Here is a 25,072-nt window from a genome sequence, read left to right as displayed (position 1 = left end):
TAGAGAGAGGATGTCCAGACAGCAACTTTCCATTAAGTCAGAACCATCCTGAAGGCAAACAGGCAAATCTGAGTGAGACAGAGACCTACAGTTGAAAGGGTTGGCATTTTAGTAGGCAATAGCCCTCCAGGGCAATAGGGCAGATGTTGGTGGGACATAACATCCAGTTTTGCGTCTCATTCCTTAATGATAGGAACTCTTCCATATGAGTGTTTAGGACTCAAATGATGGGGTTGTCTCCCTATTTATAATCTAAAAAGGTTTTTAATTTTTGATCTATACAAGGCATTCGGTGATTTTCCTCATCTCTAATCCAGACTTCTGCAGACTTGCAGAAATGGTCCCCCAGTGGGATCCCCCCGCAGCGGGTCCTTGCCACAGCCCCTGCTTTACACACGAGCCATTGTACCGCTGTAAACACTGAGTGATGGTGAATTAGAGACACATTTTGGAAACGGGCTCCTGCTTCTGTGTTAGGTTAATTAGTGGTTTGCTAGTATGTTAACTGCTCTGCACATTGACCTCAGGCTGGTTTGTCTCTAATGAACAAAAGCAGTTCTCCAGCAACAGGTAACCACTGATTTCTCAGGGACTATAACTTAACTAACAAGCGTTGAGTTACTGAGTCTCCCAGCTGGCCAAGAAGTGAGAAAATCCTTAGGAAATTCACCCTCTCCGTCCCCTAAGGAAAGAGGTTATTAGAATGATCTCGAGTCTAATTTAAAATCTGAAGCCTGAGATTGTTTGAAACCTTCCTTGTTTCTTTTCAGTAAATTCCCCCAAAGCTGAAGTGACTTTTTGGACTGTGGTCTGACGACTGCCAATTTTGTTTCTATGGTAAAGTTCATCCAGAAAGAATTCACCTTTTGTAGGAAACCCTATTTTGATCAGGAAATGTATTTTTGCCAATGTTAAGTCCAGCTAGACAGGCTCTTGTCAGGAAGTAGGAGAGAGCCAGGCTGAAAATCCAAGACTTTTTCCCTTTCCTGTTAGGATGTCCTTGCATTGACAGGTTATAAAGCTGAAACATGCTCTGAAAAAAAAACCCCAAACCCAACAACAATGCACAGAGATGGCTCTTGGGTGACCCAGTGGCCTGGTTCCTATTTTTTTCCACGGGATTTAGGAAGAATTGCAAAGGCTGCAAGCCTTTACAAAAGAAATGCTGAAAGTTGCAAGCAACGCTGACCGCGTTGGCTGCCAGGAGTTTCGAGATGATCCCTGGAAACACATTTGGTTTTAATCAAGCCCCTGCACTGTGGAACATCCTGTTTGTCTACACTTATTATTACTGACAAATTATCCTCCTCCAAATCTCAGGGAGCATTCACTTTATCCTCGCATTAAACCTGATTGGAAACAGTAGGTTTAATTAGACTCAGCATGAGGCCCAGTCGTAAACTGCACCAGTTCCTTTTTTATTGTGGCATTCACGAGATGTGTGAAAATACTATATTTCATATACAGACCCCAATTTGCTACTGCGAGGGCTGATCAAGACAATGCACAGATGCCCTGTGCTACGTGAGCAACCTCTGCTCACCCTTGCCATACCTACGGCTGGGAAAAGTTTGCTGTTTGCAGCAGTCTGGGTATATAATATGTCGTTCCAGAGGAAAAGATCTGGCCCCAAAAATCTGAGAGGTGTCTTTCATCACTAACCAAGCCCTGAGGTTTGCAGGTCTGTAAGAGTCTGTTTTGCTTCAGCCTAGATCCAGAGTTTGAGAGAGATGGAGGAGGTGGTGCAGGGTGTTGAAGATTGCCCTCTCTTTGGTCTTACTGAGAACAAGAGCATCTTCTTCTTCCCCTTGTTAGCTGGAGAGTCTTTCCTAGGAAAAGCCTATTGCATTAAGCAAACCTGAGGGGTTAAACGTGTATGACTTTAATATTTGGAGCTTGTGTGGATGGTTGATTATACAAGAGAAGAGCTGAAACCCTTATGTCTGATGGAGCCCGCCATTGTTGGACTGGCATGATGATTGAGGGTAGGGTTACGTATTTGGCCAATGTTCTGAGATCTTTCCAACGTCTCTCATTTTCCTTTGCCTGGGTTGACCCTCCAGCAGATGTGCCTCATCCAGGTGTGCATTGCAGGGAGTGTCAAGTGTTTCCAAATCAGTGGGAAAGTCCAATGAGGTGTCATGTAGTGGCAATCTTGGGTGGAAGCCCAGAAAGTAAGCTCGTGTCCCACATCGTCAAGAGCTGCTGGCAGGAGCTGAGCTATTAAGTAAGCTCTTTCCAATGTCCTGGGTGTGGAAAAGCATGAGACAGCACGATCTGTCTGGGTTTCAGAGGAAGAGGAAAAAACAAACCAGCAGAAGACAAACAGAGAACCCAACCTTTTTGCTCTTCATGTTTACACAATTTGGGTTTTTTATTCACAAGGATCTGAAGGTGGAAAGGGGTGTGATCCGCCGAAACGAAGCTTTTCATGACAATATAGTCTTTCCTAAATTGGTAAAATAATACTACTGGAGGGATTATCTTGGGTTAGATATTATTTTAAACTGAATTTAAATTGCATTGACATGTGCCATGCCTGCATGTACCTTGCTCTGGAAGCAAATCTAGAGTGCATTTGGTATGTTGCCAGTTTGTGAGCTATTTCTCCCTGTGTTTTGCCAAAAAAACTGTTGGAAATAATAAAAGCATCACATGGGTTGTTGGTTAAGGCTCCCTACCAGAAAAACAAATAGAAAAGGAATTGCGAAGGTAATGAATATGCATAAGATGGAGACTTGTCCCAAATCATGCCAGAGCACAACTCTTAAATCTTTCTCCAAAACTGCCTTCGACACAACCCATGCCTCTTGCTGTCTGGCAAATAGTGTCCCTCCTTCCAGTGACACAAATTTTTAGCCGTCTATCTTGACAATTAGCTTTGTAGTTTAGATTACTTTTTTGATCACCTGCTGGCTTCTTTTTGGACACTTTTATTTATATTTGTTTAAGGGAACTTTTAAACGGGTCCCAGCAGAAGGCTTGCTTGTAGGTGGCTGTGATATTGAGCAAGTTCAATGCTGAAAATAACGCCCATCTGCTGTGCTGTTAAATATCAGCCTTGTAAAGGTATAAGCAGATGTGTCTTCCCGGAGTAGTAAATCCTCAGAGCTTTTCTGGAGGCCTCACGGATGTAGATCTGTAGCTGGTCCCTGCTGTCCCTCGGATCTTCCTTTGGTGCAGACCGGAGATGTGCAACCAGGGTCACCCCACACACATCCCACCGGGATAGGGTCAATAAACCAAACGTGAAGCCTTTTTCCCCCTCTGCTTCTCATAACCTGGAGTATTAATTTCTACCACGTCACTTTTGGGTACTCTCTTCTTTGCTCACCTTATTTTCCTTGGCTTAGTTGCTGAGGTACACGCTTGGTATGTGTTACTTTAGGGTATTTTTTAAACAGATAAATCTACAAGTGAGTTAGGGCTGAGACACCGACGTGTGTCACAGAGTCGCGGCACTCGGCTCTCATTGAAAATTGCTGATATCTTTCTCGATGCAGTATGTTTCCTCTATGATATTTTGAAAGAAAACACGCTGCAGTGGCTAGAAGAGATGTGGAGCTTCTTACCAGATGGAGGTGGCCTGACAGCTTGTAAAAAACCCCTTTGCAAACAGTTAGCAGTGACCTCAATTACTGAAACCTTTCATTTCTCCATCTGGGTGACGCGCTCACGATTGCGCGATGCCGGGGTGATAAACAGGCTGGAAGGAATACGGAAACGATCTGTGCAAAACCATAGTCCTTTTGAAAGCATATCCCACAAAAAAACCCTTTCTCATGCTGCATTTCGCCCCCCCCTCCCAGTTCAGCTTTGGTACTGAACTTTCCATTTTCAACTGACCAACATAAATTAAAGCCAAACATTGGCATAGAGAGGAAAGATGGAGAAAGTTGACCATTTCCCTCAGGAGGTCAGCCACAAATTCCTGCTGTTGTCTGAGAAATGATGAGCTACTCTTTGGAGACATGACTTCGATCATTTAGTGTCACAGGGAAACTTTTCAGGCGTTTCAACAAGGGTTGAAATATGTAGTCTTTTTTTTTTTTCCTTCTCCTTTTTAAAAAATATAGTTTCAGACTATATATGTGTTCTTTTTTTTTCTTTTTTTTTCCCTTTTTTCTTTTAATATAGTCTTCTCTACAAAAAGCCAGTTGTGCATGGTGCTATTTCCTTTGGGCAATCTTACAAGAAATGTTCCCAGCTCGCTTCATGCCACTACAAATATGTCTTTACCTCGGAGAAAAGGGCACATCACTCACTTTGCAGGCCTAAACAAATTTGACTGCTTAGAGCTCTAACAGCTCTGGGTGACAAAGTATGTCAAGGAAAATATGTAATTCCCCCTTCATCATTATTCTCACTTTCGTTATTCATAAATATGGGATATAAATCCACTGCTGGTAAAAGGGCCATCTGTCACGGGAGACAAGCTAGCTGGTGATTGCCTCCCAGCCCACCCCGCTGAGTTTCGAGACAAATTTCCAATCAAATGGAGACTCAAAGTGTTAAGGATGGAGGATTTAGAAGATCTTATAGGTGACATTTCCAGACAGAAGGAAAACAAGCTTTCAATTCCACCTAACATGATAAATAGGGAGAAACGATTTCGAACCTTCTGCAGAGGCTTTTCTGGTTTTCACATTTACGACGGCTCCTTGCTGACTGACTTAACAGATGCCACCCGTATTTAGAAGGGATGAGTAAAATGGTTCAAGACGCCGTAAATGTTCATCAAAAACTCACACGAAGCCTGAAATGAGCTTTCTGCTGAGGTTCTCGAAGCTGACTTTTTTAATTCCTCTTCATCATGTGATGGCTCTGGCCCCACTTTCATCCTTGGATTTCAGCCAGGGAAAGAAGTCAAAGAAATTTCTTCTGCTGAGATATTTATTGCATTTGCTGTTCTAGGAAGTATTTGTAACTTGTTCAAAGTTCAAAAAATCACCTCAAATCTTGCAGACTGACCTATGAACCTGTTGCAGATTCGTTTCTGAGAGCGTAAAATACAGGTTTGAAGCTTTTACAGTTATTTGGGGGAGGGATGAAAGGTATAAATAAGTGCTCTTACTCCTAATTCTAAGTTTTTATGAATGTCTAAAAACAAATAAATAACTCCCCCAGGGCAATGATCTTATGCTGGTCTTTTGCTAAACGAAATGAAATCATTTTTTTCACCGTCTCTTGTAATTATAACAGGCTTCCACTTCATACAAGGGATCTGGATGCCAGTTGGGATCACCTTACTTTTCATTTGCTGGTGAGTAGTGATAAATCCCATCGGTAGGATTCCAGTGGATTAGCTAATAACAGCGGCACAGTTTTTAAGGCACATAGTCTTTGACTTAAATGATAATTTCCAAACCAGTTGCTGTAGAGTTTTCCTTTTTGCATTTTTACTGTTACAGATTTACTCTTCACTCCTCGATTTTTTAAGTTATCTACACCCAGTGTAATTTAATGGTACGAAAATCCACCAGCAGTTTTAGAGGCTGCAGGTCATTTAATTGGAAGAAACATCTGGGGACAAGTGGAAAATCCCTCCACGAACTCCGAAGAGACTGGTACCTACCTCTGATAATAGGTTTGGAAATATATCAGTGCAAGGAGATGATGATCCTACATCCCTAAACATGGATATTTCTTGGAAAGATTTTTTTTTTCCTGCTCATTAATATTTCCAATGCATTTGCTTTAGTGACAGAAGCAGCATTTGCTGCAAATAGCATTTCTGGGAGTAGTTTGTGATGGCTCATAGCTGAGCATGGCTGAAGAGACAGAATAAGGGAGATGGATGTTTTCTGTTCCATTTGTGAAAAATTTATGCTTGCTGTGTCAGGATGCACCCCATCATTCCAGGTGGGAAAGCTTAGTCATAATAAAAAGGATTATCTGAATCAGCATATTAATACATAGCAGAGAATGAGCAAATTCATCAGCTGTGGACCCTACTTGGTTTTGGGTACAAGAATGGACACATACTCTTCTGCAAACAACCTTCTTTCCCTTTCAACACAACGCCTTAGCTGTGGAAATATGGGTTCAATTTGGTTTAAAGATGCATTATGAAGCTGGAGTTTGAATTTAGGCATTTACATTTTCAAAGGAAAAACATCTTGGAGAGGGGAGGAACTTGTAATTTTGTCAAATTACACAGAAAATGAAATTGGAGGAGCAAGAAATTGCCTGAAATGAAGTAGTGAAAAGTTTCACAATGAAAAACCCCTATGTGCTACACACACAAAAACACGCTTCTGTCGCCTTTACTTAATTCTGCATATTTCTCCACAAGCAATAATGACATAGTCTTGCTTTCACTCTTAAATACATGGCTCTTTGTTTAACATTTTTTTTATGTTAAAATGGGAGGATAACCATTCTCAGTTGCATTTTGCCTTTCCCTCGGCCTTAACTGTTCAAATTCAAACAACATAATTTGATTCAGACAGGTAAATAATCCTTATTCTTACAAAAAAAAAAAAAGAATAAAAATCAGCTGTCATAAATTAAAACCCACTTTTCCCTAACCCCAAATAAACATTAGTCAGCCTGCATTTGATTGTAATAACACACTTGTCATTTCAGATATAACATGTTGGAGGTGGATTTTTTTTTGTAAAGGCTCTGTTGGAATTCCTTGGACTAAATTTGCTGTGGGTATATGATGGCTTCATTAAAAATTAGAAACCAAACGGATGTGAAGGACTCCAAAGAGGCTGTAGTACAAACATGAAATAGAAATAACTTGCCAGATTTTTCATTTTAAAGCTGCTCCTGTTTCAGATGCCCTTGAAATTTGTCACAATGTAGTAATTTGGGGCCAAAAGTGAACTATTGAAGCACTTACTAAATTGTTGCCAGCTATAGTTGAGGTTCATGTGCAATATTGCTTCTCCCTTACTTGCAGTAAATCCAGAGTAAACCTGCTCAAATGCTTAAGTTTTCACTGATTTTACACTGATACAGTAGACATCTCAGGGAAGATCAGAATGGAAATTCCACTCATTAAATAACAATGACATATCTCCAGAAAAGAGTTTTATTTCAAGTGATCACAGTTTGTATTTAAAACTGTCCTGACACAGTTATAGTCATTTTTGTAAAGTGTGATTTTTACATTCTTTCTTATTTTAATTGTGGAGCAGAGCAGAGCCTTGAGGGAGAAACAAGGGCAATAGAATCTGAAATTACAGTTTCTGGTTGCCTTTTTCTGGTAACTGCAGACTAAGAGCAAACTTCAGGCTTTGGCTTCATCCTGAATCTAGTTAAATTGATGGCAGGTGCCTGTTAATTAGCATGGGACTGTAATCAGGCTGTTTTCCTTACTAGCAGTGTTTGAAGTCTGAGGACCTAAAAGCTGCTGCAGAGAGGATGGAGTGGTATCTTCTCTGTATCCTTGAGCTGATGGGACAAGAAGAAATGGGATTGCATTACAGCAAGGAAGGCTCAGATTAAACATTTAAGAAGGTTCCAAGCAGCGAGGGTGACAAAACGTAGCCCTGTGTGGCTCGGGGAGCTGGGGAGCCACAACGGCTGCAGAGCTTTGAGGAAAGGCTGAACGTTGCTTCTGACTGAATGTTTTCATTTTGCTATTTTTGGGTCACAGCTTCTGGCTCTGACCATTTTATAGGTCAGTTTTACCTTGTCTTCCCATTTTGCAACGAAGTGGCAAAAGAGTACCCAAACATATTCAATAACCAAGGAGTAATAATGTGAGTTGTAACTCATTGCAGGTACTTGGATGGCAAACCGTCGTGACATGAACCTTTTAAGGCATAATCAGTAGATGTGAAGGGGAACAGAAAGTGAGCAGAAGTTAAACATGCAATCTTCTTCCTCAATTACCTCCCCAAACCATATGTCCGGTATTCACCAGCTCTCATTTACACTAGAATAGATCCATTTTACTTTCCCTTTCATATTTTACCCTGCTGGAAGGTAGCCCACTCTCTTATGTCAGACCTGACAGGATGTGGATTATCTCCATCCAGCCTTGACACATCTTTGTTCATGGTGATGTAATGCTCCAAAAAGTCTAGTTAAGAAAAAAAAAAAAAAAAAAGAGATGGTACTTATCAACAGGAAAGGAAACAAGCCTCTGTTTGACAACCAGTGGCTGAATAGCAAGGAGAGCTTTCTTAGGGAAAAAAAAATATCGTTTATGGCCATATGAATTACTATTATTTATTCAGAGGGAAGAAATGGCTATTGAATTTTTAACTAGAATCAGCTGGCTAAGCAATGTACAAGGACCAGGCATTTGGACACGACTTCCAGGTAGGTTCAGACAGGAAAGGTTCAAGCCTGTTCCCTCTGGGATCAATAAAACAACCAGAACTTGAGCGTGAGCTGGAGCGAGCAGAGCCTGCAATGTGCCCCTGCTCTCCCCTTCCCCTTCCCTTTTGGGGGAATCTACCAGAATAGCATTACCCCGCTCCAGCGGTCCCATTTCTCTCCTTTTTTCCCCCCATCTCCTCTGGGTGGAACGTGCTCGTGTGAACCCCCAGCTCTGTCACTCCCTTATCCCTCCTGCTCCGAGCGCTTGCAGCCAGGGCTGCATTCCAGCAGTGCGATCTGAAACCGTATCCCTCCAAGTTCACGAAGTATTAGGCGTGTGTGCTGATGGACTTGTGAACTTTTACCTCTTACCTATCAGCAACGCAGCCCACTTCACCCTTTCCTTCCCTGGAACTGGTCGGAAAGTAAGTGCTGGAGATCTCATGTGCACTGTGTGGTGGAAAGGTCTCCAGCACAGCATCATGGCAAAATAGCTCCCTACCTACGTGATTTCCTTGCTGTGCTGCTCACCCTGCGCTGATTCTGGAAATATCGAGTATTGCAGGGATCTCAGGTGGGTTTGCAGGTCAAAGCAGATTTGGCACAGTGTGGGTGAGCCCGGCAGCCCCAGCAGCTGTCGGTGGGTGTAGCATCCCTCCAGGTGATGGAACCGAGCAGAAGAGGAGACAGGAGACTTTCTCCAAGAGTGGTTTGAAGTCTGTAGGGTTTGTGGCAGCCAGAGCTCAGGCTGAGCTTGCACGAGCAATATCCCTGGCACTGGGCCCAGGGAACGTGTTCAATCCAGGGAGATGGAGGGAATTGATCTTTTTTTTCAGGATTCCCTTCGCTGGGATGAATCACACACCAGCTCTGAGCCCGATGCTTTGGGAAGCGGGAACCACAGGGCACCCTGACTCGCAGCCCTGCCTGCGAGGTGCAAGAGCCCGTGTTTAGGGACTGAAACCCAGGGATGATAAAAACCCATTTTGTGCCCATATTTTGCTGACATTTCTTTTTTATCCAGCAGACTGCAGACACCACCTGAAGCAGGCTGTGAGGTAGCGACAAAAGCCTGAAGCAGCTTCTTGAGCTGCCCTGCACTTTTCCAAGCACACTTTTATTTCCTTTCTGTTGAGTTCTCACCACTGCAGCCCACTGTTGAGTTAGCTGATGGCAGCGCGCTGGGCTGTCCCAACCCCAGTTATGTGGCCTCCACCACGTCCATAGCTCCCATGGGAGATCTCCATAGAGCTTCTCATGGAGGCATGGTGGGACTGCAAACCTTGAGGGACTCCCACCAAAGCATTGTGGAGTAACTGGGCTGTGGAGGTGGCCAATGACAAACGCACGTTGCGAGTGACAGAGACACATCTGACACACGCCTGGGTGCCACTGTGCGCTGCTGCAAACCATCTTGAGTTACATTAAAGGCATCAGCTGCAAGAAAGTAGTGCAGTAATGAGTGTTTCTGTCCAGGTCTTTAGTGAATATGTCCAAAATGGTCTTCAACTCAGGTCTTTCAAACCTATGGTTATACAAGAATACCATAGTGACGGGTGATAGAACAAGAGGAAATGGGTATAAGCTTAGTCAGGGGAGATTCAGGTTGGATGTTAGAAAGAATTTCTTCTCTGAAAGGGTTGTCAGCCACTGGAATAGGCTGCCCAGCAAGGTGGTTGAGTCCCCATCCCTGGATGTGTTTAAGAATAGGATGGATGATCTACTTAGGGATATGGTTTAATGGGGATTAGGGACGGTTGGACTCGATGATCTCTAAGGTCTTTTCCAACCTAGAAATCTATGAAATCTATGAAGAAAGAGAGCAGAGAATCATGGGCAGATATCCTACTATTTCTAATCTACATGTATCATTTCTATTTTTGCAAGCCATATTGATGTTCCTGTATCTGTGGGTTTTATGGAAGAGATGGTATGTGTGTCTATATATACTCACATGTGATTACACGCTGGACTTTTTCTTAGCTACAAACTTAGATGCCAGTTTACTTTTACTTTCCCCTGTTTAATTACGAGATGAATTTGGTTCCTGGGGAGGTCAGTCTGACTGCAATGGTTACAGCCAGACATATCGCAATGTCAAGCTTTCCCACGCAGAGCCCTGCCAATGTCTCCCAGCCTTGACCTTGAAACACCCTCTGCCATTCCAAGCCCTCAGTGAAAGCTGAAAAATGTGCTGACACTGAAAACCCTGCTGTACACAGATGTGCAATATCTGGGGACATTTCAGAACAATCACGTTCGTTTTGCAAACATGCTCCTTGGCTCCGGGTGCTGGGTGATTCGGGAAGAGCTGAGTGCCATCATAACATGTTTTGTCACTATGTTGTCATTTACACACTAACGACACTTAAATCCAATTGAGCTCTATTTATCTCTACTATAATCTAAAGTGGACTGGTCAGATTTCAGTCTGGTTCTTTTTGATTCATGGAGAAGTGAATCAAAAGGAGAGGGACTTTTTACAATGGCATGTAGTGATAGGACAAGGGGCAATGGCTTTAAACTGAAAGAGGGGAGATTTAGATTAGATCTAAGGAAGAAATTCTTCATTCTGAGGGAGGTGAGGCACTGGAACAGGTCACCCAGAGAAGTTGTGGCTGCCCAGTTCCTGGAAGTGTTCAAGGCCAGATTGGATGAGGCTTTGAGCAGCCTGATCTAGTGGAAAGTGTCTCTGCCTTTGTCAGGGGGGTTGGAACTAGGAGGTCTTTAAGGTCCTTTCCAACCCAAACCATTCTGTGATTCTGAGTAGAACTGCTGCAAGTTTGCACTGACTCCAGGGTGACTCTGGGAACCTGGGCTGTTATCTCTTGTCAGTCCTCTACAAATGCATTTGCAATCTCAGGGTCCAACTGGAAACATTTGTCAGTGCCCCTTACATAATACTGGGCTTTATGGAAAAATTGAACCCTCCAGTACATGTAGAGGAAATTCCAGAGCGAGCTTACTGACAGACATGTCTTGGAAGTTAGCTAGTTATTTTGGCAGAGACCCAGGATTATTTTTTTTTTCCCCTTCTTCCCCACCACTCTTGAAAAAAAAAAAAAAAAGGAGAAGAAAATCTCTTGGAGCAGAGGGTCTTGAAACCCAGGAAGCCCCGCTGGTGTTTCGCTTTCAAATCTCTTGAGGATGTTTGTTGTGAGTCAAGATGGTGTGTGCAGGAAAAAATGTCATTTTTGGGATAGCAAACTGCCAATAAGAGAAGCCTTCTAGAATAGCAAGGCTGGCTCTTTGGTGTTTAATGTATGAAAATACTGTGGCTTCTTTGATTGAATTTAATGGTTACTGAAATATTGCAATCTGGCTGGTGAGTCCTCAGCAGAAGTGGGCTACAGCAGTTCAGGGTGTATTTTAAGGAAAGCAGAGATGTGATTTTGCTGTGCAAGAGAAGGAGCTGCAAAGGCAGTGACCAAAAGGCTCTTACCTGGTGTTTAACCCAGAAGCTGAATGGCCACAGGAATGAAATGCTGGGAGCACTGGGAAAATGAGTCAGTACCAGCTACAGGCAAAACGTGCACTAAATCCCTGTGGATGGATGTGCAGTGGGGCTGGGAACAGAAACAGAAAAAAAAGATGTTTTTTAAAGTGGAGTGGAAGAAGGCTCTGTCTGTGTTAAGGCTATAAATGCACCAAAAGTGCATTTGTTCTGATGTTTTGGAGAATAATCTAAATTCATTTATTTGCAGGAACTTTTCAAGGTGACGTCCCTAAAACTCTGGTTTAAAAGAGCCTTTCCATTGAATGCCTGTGGACTTTGATCAGGCCATGTAAACATGAACGAGACTTGCCTTGCAGCCCCACCATCCCAAAACGCTCCCTACTTCAGGTGTCCTCATTTTCCAGGTCAGGGAAGTGGGTGCCCGAGAGCTGAACGCGCTGTAGGTACAAATCACTTCCAGCTGAAAGGGACATTTTCATCCTTTCCTGTTCTTACCTCATTCCTCACCTTAACCAGGGAGAGTGAAAGGAGCTTCATGTCCCCCCGCAACGATGCCTGAGATGACACTGCTGTGGCTGGTACCCCTCTGGTCCTGGCGTTGGGCATCCAACAACGCGGGCGACCAAATATCAAGGAAAGCGCACAAGGCGTTTTTCATCATTTTCTTGCTCCCCCACTTCAGTCCTGGTCTGTGGCTTTTCTGAGTCATCTTGTAAATACCAGTCTGCACAGCGAGCAGGACTAACAGAAAGGAAAAAAAAAGACCCCAAAAAAAGAGAGAAATTGAGAAAAACGAACCCCTCCTCCTGCTTCCCACCAACGCCCCTCACATTTGTTATTGCATAGGATCTTCCTGGCCAGACTTGACCTGCAAACAGTGGTCACCAGTGAACCATCAAAGGCCTTTCACATCTCCAGCAGCTGCAGGGAGGGTTCCTGTAAGCTCTCCTATCACTTTGACACCTCCAAAGCGGACAACGCCAATTGTACGCTGTCATGGGCTGTGTTTCAGGGACCACCTTCAACGCTTTGGCTCCAAAGAGCTGCTTTTTTCCAATTCATTGACACAGGGGGATATATATCTAAAAACTTGGCTGCGGCAGTGAGTGCATGCCTTGAGGATTACATAGCAAGTGAACTTTGTCAGTGTAAGCCCTAGTCAATAGGAGGAATTAAGTAGAAAGACCTCTATTGTTCCAGCCAGCCTTCTGAAGGCACTGATTGGCAGTAAAATGTCTTAAGTGACAGATGTAAAGTAAATATTACCTATGCCAAGTCTCTATATTACTTTGATTACCCAGCATCAATCAATTTGTTCTTTGCCTTGTAACAATAGCAGCTGCTGTTATACTTTAGACCCCTCTGATGAAGCCCCAAGTATAATTGATTAACAAACTGAAAAGAAAGGTTACACAAATGACAGCAAAATGTATCTCGGGAGAAAAATGAGAGTATTGTCTCTGTGCACAGGCATGTGCTTAAGTACCTTGCTTATTAGAAATAGAATGATATATCTTCAACAAAATATATATATATATATATACACACACATGCATACACATATATCCCTTCAAGCCAGCCAACTGCCTCATTAAGCATTAGATCAGTATTTGTAATATCCCCACGGCTTCTACAATGGCAAAATGTCAGGAAGTACAAGAAAAACTGCAGTACTGAGGTTACCATGTGAACGAAGGCAAAATTGGAGGTGAAGAAGCTGTACGAGCAGGAGATACCTGATGCGTTTCATGCACAGCGATAAGTGTTCACAGTACTTCTTGCTTCCAGGGGTTACTTGGGGCATTTCTTGCTTCCAAGGTTACTTGGGGCACTTCTTGCTTCCAAGGTTACTTGGGGCATTTCTTGCTTCCAAGGTTACTTGGGGCATTTCTTGCTTCCAGGGGTTACTTGGGGCACTTCCTGCTTCCAGGGGTTACTTAGGGCCCAGTGCAACATCCCTTTTCCTCTTCATTTATGCTAAAATTAACAGACGCTCACAACATTGCAGGTCCTTTTGTGTTACTCACATGGTAGGGGAGGGCAAAGAATTTTCAAATCCCTCGAGGTGAAGGAAAACAATTTTTTTTTTTGAAAGTAAAGAGTGCACGTGCTCACTTGTGGTGTTTCTCGAGGTGGTCCAGGAGTGGCTGTGCCCAAGCACAGCGGGAAATACTTTATGCACACACTGCTTTAGCACACGTTCCCCAACACCTCTAGCCCTAAACCACCTTCCCATTAAAAATGACAGCAAATTTAGGGCTCAAAGCATTTGGCCATGTGCAAAGATGTAAGAACGGCCACACAGGATCATGTTCTCTTCCTCTGATGGGACCGGTAACAGGCGCTACGGGAAATGCCACAAAAAAAAAAGGAAAACTAAGAGCAATGTCTTGAATATTCTCCCAGTTTATGGCCAGTATCAGTGCAGGGATTTCCTCATCTGGAGGCTGCATGTGTGTCATTGCTATTCATGGTCACTGATGGATACATCCTGTGGGGATTCCTCTGAACTCTTTTTCAAGCCGCGTCTACTCTCCGATATCCTATGGCAAGGAGCAGCGCACGGTGTGAATTAAACCCTACCGTCTGGATTTGTCCTTAAGCCCAGCTACCTGCTCATGTCACTGCGTGCCCCAAGGTCAGCGTGAGCCCCCGGGGTTCCCGTGCTGCTCCCGGAGAGATTGCACAGCTCCACCAGTGAGCTGGCGGTGGGCCAGCTGCCTTCTCCCAGGGGCACATGGGGCCATCGTCTGGACTACCTATAAAAGTATGTGACAGAGAGCTGTAACTTTGAAATATAAGGACAGGAAGGTAGAAGCAGCCGTTTTGCAGGGCTTCTCGATCTCAGAAACCTCACTGCAACAAGAGGAAGCCCACCATGTTCCGTAAATAACTGGTACTGGGTAGTTTTTGACCCTATATTTGTGTTTATGGTGTGTTGCAGCACTTAATCATCCAGTGAATCATGACAATCAGATACCTGGCTTACTAATACTGAAAATGAAGCACATTTCAGGATTTACTTCACGTTTCAGGTCTCTCTCATGGGTTGGTTTGGGATGAAACAATGGAAACAGGGTCAGAATGCAGTATTTACATGGCTGTGATTTTATACCTCTTCTCAGCACTAGCAGCCTTGGTTCAGCAGGTGTCTAAGTAATGGAGATAAATCCTTTCATATTTCATGGTGTTCTTGCTCTTAACTCAGGGTTTGTAGGGGTGGTGCAAGTGTCTTTGATAAAGAAGTTTCCTACTTTTCCCTAATATATGGGGGACCAGGCAAGTGACAGGCTGAGGAGACAACACAATAAAAGAAAGATAAATTTGGGAATACTGAAAGATCAAAGAAGAGAAAGCAGGCATGGGAGGGCCATTTGGAAACAGGATTAGATGCTACTCTACAAGTCAGGATCACCCTTTGTGCCTGGGTATCCACGGGGACTTCTCACAGCTGTCATTCACAAGATGGTCCTTCATGGTCCTTAAAGACCATGAACCTCAAAACTTTCCATAAAGCTCCAAAGGTCCAGGAAAGCTGTAGGAAAAACACCTCTATGTTGCAATAGTATCCCTGCAATGAGGGGGGTGACCATATACTGGGGGGGAAAGGACTCCAGATGATATCCTATGAACCTCTAGCACATACTATCTCCTTGGCTTTCTCTCTGAGATGAGGTAATGTTAGAAATGGCATAAAAATCGAGCTTCCCGTGTGATTTTAAACAAGGGCACCACACTGGCATTCGCGCCAAGACAATTTTAGTAGCTTTAATGTTGCTGCTCTACCACTAATAACTGCCTGGTTACTATATTGGTTCGTACATGACAAATCTAGCTATGGAATTAGCTGGAGCGCCTGATATGTGTATTTTTGGAATTACTTTTATGGTAAAATCATTAAGGCCACCCACCAACCAACATATGATCTCCCTATTGGCTTGGCTTTGATTAAAGGTATTACCAATAAGAAGCTAAACATTTTCCTGAGAATAGCTATTGTTCAGTGGCCTTCAGCAGCAGATGGCCAGAGCAGCAAGCACTTATTTATGGCTGTCATGCAGTAGCTCTGCTGAGTTAACTTGTTGAAAGCTTATTTTCCAGCCAAACTGGGAGCCCAAATGGCTATAGAAATGGTTGATTAGGTGGCCCCAGCTATGTCTGCTGGCAAACAGCTTTACTGCTGCCTGGCTTGCGTAGGTGGCAACCCAGAGAGCTGTGAAGTGCGAAAAAATAAATTGCTGAACAGTTTTATTATCGGTGGATGGATTTAGCCTCACCGTTTTGTGGGTGGCTGCATTTTTCCTATGGCCCACATACCCAAGGCGAATTAGGAGAGGGGGGTAAAGTGACAGTTTTCATCAAAGCTTAGACAGATTTCCTTCTGAAATAGACTCTCTAGGGGATGGCCCCGCACAGTGAAAAACGGCTGCAAGTTCATATAAATAAAAAGGCAGCATGCCAGAGCAAACAGAGTCGCACAGCTCTGCCTGCGACAAGAAATTCTTCCCCCATCCCTGCCGTTCTCCCACCTAGAAGCCAAAATCTGGTTTTGTTCTGGCAAATGCCAAAGCCAAGCCTGGTGAATACACTTTGCCGCATTCAAAGACCCGTCTGTGCACCGCAGAAAGGAAGGTGAGCTCAGGCTGGATCTCTTTTTCCCTGTTCACTCTGGTGAAAAATGAATGGTTCAAGAAGGATGCTTCTGTATGTCACACCTGATATTTTCCTTATTCCTTTTCCTGCGAAATCTTCTGACAATGGTGGATGAAGCCTCCCAGCTGTAACGCTGCTCCATGCTTTGTTCTTGGGGATATTTGCTGCCATATGAAGACGTTGAAGGTGACACAATAAAAAATACAGCTGAGTTACAAAATAGGAAGGTAAAGACCAATTGTTTAGCCTGCATTCTTGCACTGCCTGACACAAAGGTGCCTGCAGTTATGTCTGAGGCTTCTAACATGTGCTGGGATACTGAAAACATAATTAAGAGCAACAGCTTGATTTGCTGACGTGAAGCACTAAATCACCCATGTGCACACTTCTGATCTGGAGTGTGTGGAAGAACGTTAATTTCTAAGATGTAAGGTCAGAATTGGTGCTCCTTGGAAAGGTATTGCAGTCACAACTGCTCAGGAAGCTTTAGCACCTTCCCTAATCCAAGGAAAATAATGTATTCCTACTAAGGCTCAGCCCAAGCAGATGTTGAGCATGAGCATTAAACTGGCTTTTGAAATGATAATCACCCTCAGATTCAGACTGAGACCTATCTCTGCTTCCCGTAGTTGTAAAATGAAAGAACTATTATGGTTAATCATGTAGCATGGGACCGTGGTGGTTGTCCTTGGACAGGTTATGGAGGACACTGGTTATAGTCCAAACGCAAATGAAAACCAGCCCAGTGAAAGATTCAGAATGAACTTACACACACTAAAGCACTAACACACCAAAGAAAAACTCCATTGTTGTTTTTTTTCAAATTTACAAATCTTCAGTGGATTAATCCCAACATTTATTTAGAGTCTAAACGTTAGGACACCTGGCTGGAACACCAGAGTCCCAGCTGACATTCCAGGGTATTGGGTGATTAGAGAGGATTTTTCTTCTTTTTTTTCTTTTTTCATGCCAGTGTGATGAGATGGATGCAGTCACGATGAGTAAAAGCATCCGGAGGTCAGCCACAGTAGGGTGACAGAAGAGCAGGCTCAGCACCGTGTCCCTGCCTGGCTCAATGGATGGTTTGGGGTGTGCTATTTCAAATCAGCTGGGAAGTGAGGAAGGGTTTTGAGAAAACTAGTTGAAAAAATTGCAGATTTTACAGTTGTGGGCAAATGAGCTACCAGGTTTTGACGGTAACCCCATTACATTGTGGCATGTATCATTTCTCAGCCTTCATTTTGCCAGATAGCAATCTGTTGATCTAATTTTGTGTTATAACCCTTCGTTATACCTAAATATATCAAGTACATGGACCTCAGCATTCCAGAGTCGTAACTCATGTCAAGCTAACCAAAGTAAGCACATTTAGCTTCTTGTGGCCCACAATCTATCTCAAAGGTCACCACAATCTCCAGGGTCTGAGGAAACCCACAGTTGCTGCAATGTCTGTTTGCTGTGAAATACAGAAAAACCCTCTTCTCCTGAAAAATAAGGATTTTTTTTCTCTTTTCTTTTGTTTTTTTTTTTTTTTTTTTTTTGTCCCCCTCAGCCCAGGTGATCTGTAATCCCAGGTTTTTGGGAGAAAGTAAAAACAAACTGAAGAGTAAGTATCAGATAAGTCAAGCAGCCCAGTCTTCATTAAGCAAACACAGTCTGCCAAGTTCTCCTAGTTGTACCTACTCCATGAAGGGGCTGAAATTCAGAACAGCAGGCTGGAAATGAAATGTGAGCTCTAAATTTACTTTTGGTGCCAATCAAGGAAATTAATACAACTTGGCTTGGACAGGATTCTGTATGGCAACGGCAACATGAAAATAAAAATGTGAGCATGGACCAGAGATTGCTTGTTTTTCTGAAAAAAAAAAAAAAAGAAATAGAAAAGAAAAGAGATTGTCCTCAAAATATGGTGCTGATTAAAAGTTCTCGTGTGAGCTCCTCAATAGGGTGTGTAAGCAGAAGGGTAAGAGGTGTTTGTGCTTCACAAGGAAAATATTTAGACCTTGTACATAACCATAGCTGAGAAAAATTATTCAAGGTCTAAATAGCATGACTACATGAATTAGACTGATGGCTGTTCTGGTGGGCAAAGGGGATGTTTGGAGGGGAGAACCTAAGGCTGCAGGAGATGCAGTGCAGCAACACAGAGCTGTGAATTCCCCGGGCAAGGGGAATATAAAACTCTGCCTTTGTAGTAAAGCCATGTGCCACTGGGAGTCGTCAGTGTTTTTGCCTGTTTTTATAGCAAATTACAAAAATGGTTCTTCTTCCTCTTGCTGAAGAATCTTCCTCCTCTCACAGGAGGTCAGCTATTTCTTTAGCATACGCTCATATATTAATTTTTTTCCTTCTAGAAGAGCAACTTCTTTCTCTAAAAATTAAGATCTGTCGTAGGAGGAGAGATGTAAATTAAAGATTATATGTAAATGTAAAGGGGAAAACATGTACATATGTAAATGACCAGGCGGCAGCAGCATCTTCCCAAAACACTGCTGTCATGCTCCCCACTTTTGCTGGGGCAGCGGCTGAGGAAGATGAGAACGCCTCCACTGCTAAGGCAAAAACAGAGGGTGTCCAAGGGAAACCTGAGATGTAAGACCTCGTGTTTGTTAAGCAGGAGAAACATGGATATGAGCAAGAGAGGTCTCTGCGCGAGTTGTATCAGTGGCGAACAAAGGGTTGACTCCTGGCCCTTGCAGCGGGGACTACTCAGTCATGCAGCCCGTCGTGATGCTGACAAGTCTACAGAAAAAGAACTGGAAATAGATGGGGAAGCCAGACAGCTTATAAACATCAGCACTTCAAGTCAGAGAATGACGGGAAGGGAGTCAAGATTTGTTCCCCAGCCCTGCAGCTACACGATAGCTCACACTTGACCCTCGTTGGTATAGCTGGAGGAGTATTAATCACCACCACTTTGCACCAAGGACTAACCCAGAAGTACTGCTCTTGGATCAACTGCTTTCAATGCTGATATGCCTGCTGTACTTGCTACTTGGATAGCAAACCTTGGCAGAAAGACAAGGGACACTGTAAGGGTCAGTGAGATCTCAGACAGCAACAACTAAACTTGCCAGAGCTCCTCCAAATAGTTTTTTCAAGTGATGGTCATACAAGACCTCTTTGGTAGGGCCATGCCATGGGTTGATCACTGCCCGAGTTGAATAGCCAGTTGGGGTGGCTTGAGTTTCCTTCAGACCTGGACTGCTTGGTCACCTCTCTCCACTGTCCCACTAGAACAGATTCCTCCCTTCCATAAAGTCCAATTTTCTTGTGATTTCCTACCATAAACCTGTCAAACCTTATTCGGTGTTAGATCAAGTAAAGCAGCCACTCTAAAAAGATGTCAAAATGAGCGACATATTGCATATGTATGAATGCATACTATAAAAAGTCTCGAATGGACCAAGATTTTTATTAAGTAAGAAAGTTACACAATTTAGCAGTCTGGCAGCCTCCACCTGCTGCCATGCTCTGCGAGTTGTCCTTCTGAGGTTTAGTCACGGATGAAAGTATTATCAAGCAGGAGTGAGAGAGAATCCAGCCCCTGGTATCCTCAGTCAAAAGGCTGTGTGCAATGCAATCACCAAGTACAAATGCTGTTGTTTCAAAAAGCTTCAGTCACCCACTGCTCCTTCCCATTTGCATCCTGCAGGACACCCTGTGGGAAGAGGTCCCTTTTTCTCAGCAGTAACGTCAGACTTTAATCTTTTTAAGTCATGGTTGAAATGAAAAAAAGGGGGAAAAAAAAAAAACAACAGAAAAACAGTTACAAGTATTGAGATCGGGAATAAGAGGGAAAGAGAGATGGATGCCAAGACATGATGAAAAAATCCTGTTTCTTCTGCCCGCTGCTTGTACTGAGACTCATGTTTCTCCAAAAATAGAACCGAAGCTAATTAAAACAGGTTTCAAACATGGGCTTCATAGCTAAGGCTTGCATGACAAGACATGGAGATAGCATGAGGTAGAGCCCCTGTGCTAAGGATCACACTCTACCTTGGAGCTAATTTCCAGCCAAGTCATCGGGAATCTTTGCTCTGATGACTGGAAGTGCCGCATCCAGCCCCACCTCACCCCAGGAAATTTAATGCAAACACGCCATTCACAGCAAGTGAGTGCTCCTCAGGATCTCTGGCACCACGGCAGATGCAAGAATGACTTCAAAATGAATCTTTCTGAGCCAATAGCTCAGGCATTTACACAAAGGACTGACTGATCCGGATCCACGTGTTAATGTTCAAACTTGAGTGAAAAAAATCATCAAGACCCATCCCCCCAGAGTCTTCTTTTCGTGTAGCCCAATTCTTGACATCCTTGTTAGGAAAGCCTTTCTCATCATCCCAAAGACGCTCCAGTGAAGAGGTTAATAGGAATCAAGGATTACAAAGACATCTGGCTTTAAAAAGCCCCAAACTCTTCAACTTCAGCCTTGGCAGAAAGCTGGAGTCCACTGGGGAGGATAGTTTATAAATTGGTTGCAGAGCCCGGAGTCACAGTGCCAGGACTCGATGCTGCAGCTCGGATGTGTAAAGAGTATTGTACAAGTGTTTGAGCAGTCAAGCAGTCAGTGTGCTTGTGTCCTGAACAAATCTTCTCCTTCTTTGTCAGAAAGCTGTTATTTAATTACATACGTGTGACACAAAATGAAGTTTTCCCAAAATGTCTTCAGATCTCCAGTGTTCTCCAAGGGACCTACTTGGGAAACTTGTTTTACTCTTTGTGTACCTGTTCATTTGCCTCTCTGAGAGGAAACAAAGGCAGTGTAAGTTCTACGGATGAAAGGCAAAGAGCATTTAAACTGCTTTCAGTGGGTGTGCGCTGTTTTTTAACTTTCTGTGCTATCATCTTAAACAGTTCCCCTAAGAGCTATGCAAATGTAATGGCTAATTTGACAAGCTTGAATGAGTCATCGTTCAAAGCCATTATCGTACACAACTTAACGTGGTTTGGAACTGTCTCCCCTCCATGTAAAGTGATATTGCTTCTTTTTGACCTTTTCCTGAATCAAAGGCAGATGCTAACGTCGTTTCTTCGCCTATACAAATGCACACATACAATAATACCTCCACTTTAAGCGCTGGGATTTGCAGTTGGAGCTACAGACTCTTTGCAGACAGTGATTCATAGGCAAAGACCCACTCAGGGTTCTCTTCCAAGGCCATCTTTTCAAGGAAATAACTGTAGATGAAAAGTACACGATTTATTTTTCAGTGTATTTTGCCATTAGTACAAAAATAAATTGTGGTATATAAGTCGACGGGGTCGGAGAACAGGTGATGTTAAAGCAGCCAGTTAAACTCACTGAATACTAAGAGGCATTTCATTGCTGCCAACCTACGACGAGTCCAATGGTACATTAGTGTGGTGTAGTTTTTGGACCTCCAAAAGGAAGTGTGTAGCAAATTCCTCGCGTGTTGAATGGAGTAAGAGGGAAAAGGAGGAAGTGCTGAGTGTTTGGTAGAGGGATGCCTCTTGTCCCAAGTATAAAAGAGAAGTCAGCACGGGAAGGGAAAAGTGGACTCGTGCCTTTGCATTTCAAAGGAAAAAGTCATAAGGCAGTGAAGGGGGGGGGGGGGGCGACTTCTGAATATCTCGGTGTAAAATAAAGTTCTGGCATGCATATCGCCCCTGCCAGGTGTCAGAGGAGAGACTCTAAGTAGGTAGAGCAAGAAGTGTGAAATCAGAGAGCTGCTTAAAAGACAACTTGAAGGTTGCAGGTGCTGACAGAGGGGATGCAAAGACAGAGGTAGAAATGTGACCCTGAGTTGACGTGCGGAAATAGACTCCACAACTCGGAAAGCTGCAAAGTAGATAAGTTTGTTGCAGCGCTGGGTGCGCGGGGGATCGCTCCACCACAAACGTGCACACCGTATGGCAAAACAAGAACCAATTCATAATGCAAAGGCATACATGGCTCATGACCGGATCATAGAATGGTCGTTAACAGTTCCCATTATCTTATCTGCTCCTTCTAAGGTCGTTACCTACAGACAATAGTTCTGGTAACAGTTCCTGTTACCTTTATGGCTTTAGATGGCTTTAGATGGCTACTTATCTATAGGATCTTGCTGGTGACAGAGCTTCAGTATTTTGCTAAACTATTTGCTGTGTTGCAATGCCCGACTAAGTGTTATTCTCCGTATCAGAGTTAGGAAGAGGTGAGTTTTATTGTGTGGCAGAAAAGAACAAGTTGGATTTGATGAGCATCTACTAAATAGAAGGAACAAATAAAGAAGGAAAAGGAGGACAAGAGAAGATTGGGATGTTTGTCCAGAACAAGAAGAGACAGTGTGGGCAGGACTTCTAGGTGGGAAGCATATGAAGAAAGATATTTGCTAATGCGTTTGCTAAGGCCTTAGCAAACATGGTGATAAAGGATGTTAAATAATTGATCTTAAAAATCCTGGGAGAATCGGAAGAGACTGAAGAGTTAGATGAGCAATTCCAAGAGAAACAAGCCAAAGAGGGGATCAAGAGCATGGAGGAAAGGAAATGCCAGTGGTAGAAAGGGCATAACAAGGAAACATCTCCATGTCCAATGTTATTTCTGAGAAACCCGGAGCGAGAGCAGAGCCAAGGCTGCACAATGATTGCCTATAAAATGTCATCCATATGGACAGTTAACGACAAACATAGCAACAAGTTTGTCTGAGATACAAAACAACTCATCCACTGGTCTTACCTCACCATGCTCTGCTGCCCAGGGAAAGGCAGATTTCCACTGCAGGGTGCCAGTCCGACCTGGTTGTTATTCTTGAACATCTGGAAATCCCAATGAGTGGTACTCAAGGGGTTAATCCGTCCTTATGGTTTGCGACTGGATTAGTCAGCTCAGTTTATTCTTGTCCCCATACCTCCCCAGTGGTACCGTAGTGTGTTTATAAAAATAGCAAACAAATCATTTGACAGCAAGGGTTGGAAGCAAAAATTAAAAAATGCCATACTTTCCCTATTAAATTTTGATAGTCTCCCAAAGGCTTTCGATATATTGCACACGTCCAAGCTCTACCGCAGAATAATTGAATCCTAAAGACTAATTCCACGTGTCTTTGGAGCGTGTACACAGGTTGGGGAATGCTGCGGGCGGGCGCGAGGGTACGGAAGGACATGGCATGGTTATCTTTGAATTTCCTCAAGTTGGCAAAAGAACAATACATGCTCTCTTGCAGTCCCAGGGGCATCTTCTCTCCGAGAAGGGAACTCTGCTATGGGTTCAACCATTTTTTAAAACGTGTTTCCTTTGCATGGCTCAGATATTTTAACCCTTCCTAACAGCCAGCAAAACAATTTTTTCAGCTCTTCACAAGCTGTTTTTGGGGATACTCTCAGGTGAGGTGAGCTGGTAGTTGCACTGCATCCACGGAAGAGCAGTGACAGATCTATAAACTGCCCAGGGCTGTCCTCCAATAGTTCATGTTTTTGAGACACTGGTCTGAGCTGAGTTTCAGCCCCTGGAAATTGGTATCTGGCTGACCTCAGTCAATGGACGCAAGTTCCCAGATCTGTAGGGAGAAATTGGCTGGATTCAAGAATTTTTAGGCCTGGGCTCATGCATGGGTCCTGTATGGAAGCAAAAAGCTGAAAATAACTATGGTAAGGTTATAAAAAGCTGCTATAGCTGGGCACGGCAACGCTGATGCCAGTGCAGTGACACCAGTGAGAAACCCATGAGAGGTGAGAGCCTGCCACAGAGATTTCCACTGACGAATAGCAAAGCTCGCTCACCCTCTTAGATGAACTTGTTGGCTCTGTAAAGGATGACAAATGAGAGAAAAGAAAAGTAAGAAAACATTGGGTCCAGAGGAGGGCCACGAAGATGATAAGAGGGCTGGAACACCTTTCCTATGAGGACAGGCTGAAAGAGTTGGGGCTGTTCAGCCTGGAGAAGAGGAGGCTCCGGGGTGACCTTATAGCGGTCTTCCAGTACCTCAAGGGGGCCTACAAGAAAGATGGGGAGAGGCTGTTCAGGAGGGCCAGTTGTGATAGGACAAGGGGTAATGGTTTTAAAATAGAGGGAGGTAGATTCAGGTTGGATATTAGGAAAAAATTTTTTACCATGAGAGTTGTAGAACACTGGAACAGGTTGCCCAGAGAGGTGGTGGATGCTCCATCCCTGGAGACGTTCAAGGCCAGGTTGGACGAGGCCCTGAGCAACCTGATCTAGTTGGAGATATCCCTGTTCCTTGCAGGGGGGCTGGACTAGATGACCTTTGAAAGTCCCTTCCAGCCCTAACGATTCTATGATTCTATGATTAGCAGTTCTGTTACAGTCAAGAGGATCGTGTTCCATGAGTCCAAGTTGGGTAGGTTCAAAGCCAACGCGAGGAGCGGGACTTCCCTTTCGCTTAGACCCCTAATAAAGCAAAACTCTGCAAACATCTCCAGCTGATCCTGCTTTGGAGCTGCTTTGAATTTTCCCTAAAGAAGGAGGGGGGTGTCATTTTTACAGTCAGTGTAAAAGCTCTTCACATTAGAGAGTCTAGAAAGTCTGAGGGAAGCTTTGGCTTCGGTCTAAAAGCTTCGGTGCTTTATTCCAGAGATGACAACACCCAAGTACAATGTGTTTGCAATGGCAACACTGCTGGTTAACAGGACAACGAAACTCTTTCTCTGGAGCTGACCTTTTTTCATTGATTTCACTGAGCTAAGAGCATGGAACATCAAACGAAGCTTTCTGAA

This window comes from Tauraco erythrolophus, chromosome 15, assembly GCF_009769465.1.
Source record: "Tauraco erythrolophus isolate bTauEry1 chromosome 15, bTauEry1.pri, whole genome shotgun sequence".
Lineage (NCBI taxonomy): Eukaryota > Metazoa > Chordata > Aves > Musophagiformes > Musophagidae > Tauraco > Tauraco erythrolophus.
Note: the sequence above shows the minus strand (reverse complement) of the source record.